This window comes from Triticum aestivum, chromosome 3B, assembly GCF_018294505.1.
Source record: "Triticum aestivum cultivar Chinese Spring chromosome 3B, IWGSC CS RefSeq v2.1, whole genome shotgun sequence".
Lineage (NCBI taxonomy): Eukaryota > Viridiplantae > Streptophyta > Magnoliopsida > Poales > Poaceae > Triticum > Triticum aestivum.
The window spans coordinates 419,646,550-419,651,942 of NC_057801.1; positions in this window are offsets into that span (position 1 = coordinate 419,646,550).

Consider the following 5,393-nt stretch of genomic DNA (forward strand, 5'->3'; position numbering starts at 1 on the left):
TTTTCTAAAAATTTCTAGGCCTCTTACGAATCTTTTGCGAAAGGATATTCCCTTTGTGTTTGATGATGATTGTTTGGAAGCCTTTGAAACACTAAAGAAAACCTTAATTACTGCACCTGTTGTTCAACCACCTGACTGGAACTTGCCTTTTGAGATTATGTTGTTGGTGCTGTTATAGGACAAAGAGTTGATAAGAAACTGAATGTTATTCATTATGCTAGTAAAACAGTAGACAGAGCTCAACATAATTATGCTAGTACGGAAAAGGAATTCTTAGCAGTGGTGTTTGCTTGTGATAAACACAGATCTTAAATTGTTGATTCTAAAGTAATTGTTCACACCGATCATGCTGCTATAAAATATCTTATGGAAAAGAAAGATGCTAAACCTAGACTCATTAGGTGGGTTCTTCTGCTACATGAATTTGATTTGCATATCACTTATAGGAAAGGAGCAGAGAACCCCGTAGCTGATAACTTGTCTAGGCTTGAAATATTCTTGATGACCCACAACCTATTAATGATAGTTTTCCTGATGAACAATTAGCTGCAATAAATGTTTCTCATAGTACAGCATGGTATGCTGACTATGCTAATTATATTGTTGCTAAATACATACCACCTAGTTTCATTTACCAACAAAAGAAAAACAATTCTTCTATGATTTAAGACATTACTTTTGAAATGACCCACATCTTTATAAAGAAGGAGTACATGGTATTATTAGACGTTGTGTACCTGAGCATGAACAACAACAAATCCTACGGAAATATCATTTTGAAGCTTATGGAGGACATCACGCGGGAGACAAAACCGCTCATAAGGTATTGTAATCTGGTTTTATTGGCCTACTCTCTTCAAAGATGCTCGTAAGCTTGTCTCATCTTGTGATGAATGCCAAAGAATAGGTAATATCAGTAAGTGTCAAGAAATTCCTATGAATTATTCACTTGATGTTGAACCATTTGATGTTTGGGGATTTTATTTCATGGGACCTTTTCCTTCCTCTAATGTATATACACATATTTTGGTTGCTGTTGATTATGTTACTAAGTGGGTAGAAGCTATTCCAACCAGTAGTGCTGATCATAACACCTCTATTAAAATGCTTAAGGAAGTTATTTTCCCAAGGTTTGGAGTCCCAGGATATTTAATGACTAATGGTGGTTCACACTTTATTCATGATGCTTTCCGTAAAATGCTTGCTAAGTATGATGTTAACCATAGAATTGCATCACCTTATCATCCTCAGTCTAGTGGTCAAGTTAAACTTAGCAATAAAGAAATAAAAATAATCTTACAAAAGAGAGTCAATAGGTCCCGGAAGAATTGGTCTAAGAAATTAGATGATGCACTTTGGGCTTATATAACAGCTTATAAAAATCCTATGGGTATGTCTCCATATAAAATGGTTTATAGAAAAGCTTGTCATTTGCCTCTTGAGTTAGAACATAAAGCATATTGGGCAATTAAAGAACTCAATTATGATTTCAAACTTGCTGGTGAAAAGAGGTTATTTGATATTAGCTCATTAGGTGAATGGAGAAACCAGGCTTACAAAAATGCAAAGTTATTCAAAGAAAAAGTTAAAAGATGGCATGACAAAAGAATCCAAAAGCGTGAGTTCAAAGTTGGAGAATATGTTCTTTTGTACAACTCTCATTTCAGATTCTTTGCAGGAAAACTCCTCTCCAGATGGGAAGGACCCTATATCATCGAGGAGGTCTATTGATCCGGAGCTATCAAAATAAATAATGCCGAAGGTACTAACCCGAAGGTTTTCAATGGGCAACAAATAAAACATTATATCTCAGGTATGCCCATTAATGTTGAAAACAATATTATCCAAACTTTTACACCGGAAGAACACATAAAGAAAACCTTCCGGAACACTCCAGAATCATGAAAAAGGGAGGTACGTGATACGGTAAGTAAATGGACTCCAAAAAATACGCAAAAATATTTTTTGTCAGTTTTGGAATATTTAGAAATTTAGGAAAATAAGAAACTTTGAGGAGAGTGGCCCTGGTGGGCACGATACACCAGGGCGCGCCAGGCATGCGTGGCACGCCCAGGTGGATTGTGCCCACCTCGGGTACTTTCTGGACTCTGTTTTTCTTCCGTTCTGCTTGTTCCCCAAGATAAAAAATCTATATATACCTCCCGAACCTGTTGACCTCCGTATCACGGAGAAATCTCCTGTTTTCTTTTCTTGCTGTTTTCTGTCAGATCTATTGAGCCAGGCATCATGTCTTCTTCTCCCTCTGATCGTATGGAAGAGGATGCTTGGTTGATGAAGATCGATCTGAAGAGAGAATACCCCGTTGGAGCAGCTAAGGAGGACATGAGCAAGGAGGCCACCGGAGATCAAGTCCCGATGGACAAGCAAGCCTTGCCCGCCGATGAGGAAGAGGAAGATATCCTTAAACCCTACTATACTCATCTTACCCCCACTGTGATTGCAGCCTTCAGGATCTTCGAAACGGTTTGTATACAAAATAAGTATCTCACTCGTGAAAATATTCTGCATATGGAACACATCGCTTCCCTCCAGAGAGTCATCCGAAGATTGGAGAGCCTCTTGGTCCTTAAAGACCATATTGCTTCTACTTCATCACCACCATCTTCTTCTTCACCACCCAAATAAAACTGAATATCGGATATGGGCACTCCCCTTGGCTTTCGCCAAGCTTGGGGGAGGTGCCCCGGTATCGTATCATCTCCACTATCTTTTGCCTTTACTTTCTTAGTTTGATCCATGGTTATCTTTTGCTTTTAGATGAATAAAAATTTAGTTCGATCCTTTCTTTTTATGAGTTTACTTAGTGATTAATCCTTGTAATCGTGTGCGAGATATATAATAAAGTTTAGTTTGAGTTTTGCCTTCTTTACTTTATTGTTTCAATAAAAAGAAAGGAAATAAAAGGAAAAGATCATATGCTAATCTTATGGTAAGTGATGACATTACACAAGGAAAAGTATAAGTAGAAAATTTTATTGTAGATTGACAAACATAGCATTGGTCAATGATGCAATTCATGAAAGAATTAATAAGGGAAGAGAAGATTCACATATAAATATACTATCCTGGAAATCTTTTATGATCGTGAGCACCCATCAAAATATTATATGCCAAAATTGTTGACGTTGGACAAGGAAGACAACTTAATCATTTATGTTTGTTCCTATTCACATAGAAGTTATATTGTCATAGATCCTTCACCATGTGGTGCTTGCCCCTATCTTTGCTAGCCAAAAACTCCGCACTAAGTAGAGATACTACTTGTGCATCCAAAACCCTTAAACCCAAATCTTGTTTGAGAGTCCACCATACCTATGGATTGAGTAAGATCCTTCAAGTAAGTTGTCATCGGTGCAAAAAGGGCAATAAAATTTCTTCTAAATGTGTGAGATCATTTAGTGTAAGGGAAAATTGAGTGTTGTACGAACTTGTGATGGTGAAGAATAAAAGCAACAAACTGCATAATAAAGGTTGCCATCACAAGGGGCAATATAACGTGACTTTCTCTTGCACTAAGGGGTTGAGCATGCAAACAAAAAGCGCAAGGCAACCTCTGCTTTCCTCTGCGAAGGGCCTATCTTTTACTTCCATGTATTTACTTTTATGCAAGAGTCAAAGTTTTTGTCTATGTTCCTTTTATTTTTCTCCTTTGGCAAGCATCATGTGGTGAGGAAAGATCTAGGCACATATATCCAGCTGAATATGGGTAGCATGAGTTATTATTGTTGACATCACCCTCGAGGTGAGTGTGTTGGGAGGCGAAACTATAAGCCCCTATCTTTCTATGTGTCCGGTTGAAACGTTTTGCTCATGTGTATGCGGTGAGTGTTAGCAATCATAGAAGACTAAATGATGGTTGAGTATGTGGACTTGCCTAAAGGCTCCGATACGTGATCCTTCCTGATGTAGGGTAGAACCCTAGATGCCCGATCTTTCATAATTGGAGGGGATCCTACGAAGAACACGAGGAAAATGAGGGGAAAAACGAGGGGAACACATTTGCTAGATCCTCGAAACACAAAGAGATACACGATTCAAATCCAACAAAGGATGATACAAGTGGTAGTAGTTCTTCTCCGCGAGGAGGTCTTGAGGGGGTCTTCCCGTAAAGGGGTCTTGAATCCGCTTGGGGGATCTTCTCCGAAGAGGTCGTGAACTCCAATGGAGAAGTAACCAATGGACGAGCAAAGCTCTCACACAAATATGAGCTAATCCTTTGCTAACCCTAACTAGGAGGAGGAGGAGGTCTATTTATAGTCTAAGTGCAAAAGGGGGCGGAATGAAGGGGTACATGGGCTTCGAGCTCGAGGCTGCGCACACACAGGTAGCGGACATCCGGTCTCTACCGGTCGTCCCGTCGCTCGCGGAGGTCCGCATGTCCAGTAGGGCTCGGACTTCCGCTAATTAAGTTTTGTGAATGTTGTGTCGGACGACCGAAGGTGGCCAGTCGTCCGGTTGCTTCGGTCTTCCGCTAAAACGCTTCGGGTGTGGACTTGTCGGTCGTCCGGTGCGGGCCGGACGTCTGCTCGCTGGGCGGTGTTGCCGGTCGACTGGAGGGGGTCGGTCGTCCGTGCCGGCGTTCTGGGAACGGGGGTCCCCAGACTTGCCTGTCTGCGGCGTAGCTCGAGTGGTGGCCTAGTACGTCCCATCTTCATCAGCGCAAGACTCAAGACCCTCGCGAGGGGCCAAGCCTCGCGGTCCGGATGACACGAGACTTCCTCAGGAACGGCCTCGCCAGGCGGGCTCGCGAGGAGGCGGAGAGATGAAGGCAGGGTACCTCACGAGGTGCTCATGATGCAAGCCGTGACAATCGAGACAAGGCGGGCGCCAGGCGAGCGCCGGCCTGCGCAATGTCCTTGTTTCCTCTTTGGTGTAAAGGGGGCAAGCACAGGCATGGAGTATCGAAGCATCAGGAAAAGGTTTCCATTTTAGTGCAACGAGACCAAGACCAGCAGAGCGGCGGGATGGAGGTCACCGTGGAGCCAAAGACGGCGTCATCACCAGTGCCTTTGGTAGCCGACGACCAACTTTAGTCAGGATAACTTGTACTACATGTTCCCCTTCGAAATGGCCGTTGTTGGCACCCTTCCCGCTCAATATTTGGGAAGAGGGCTAGGGCCTCTATAAATAGGGATAGCCACCACAATAGAGGGCAACGGATCAAGTGCTCATTAGATCGAGGGGCAACCGAACTCATCCAAGCAGTTCATCACACCAGCTCAAGAATACCTCTCGCAAGGCTGTTCATCCTTTGTACTGTTCATCATCAGCCCCTGAGGCAATCCACCACACCACACAATGGAGTAGGGTATTACACCACAACGGTGGCCCGAACCAGTATAAATCTTGTGTCCCTCAGGTTGTTCATCGTT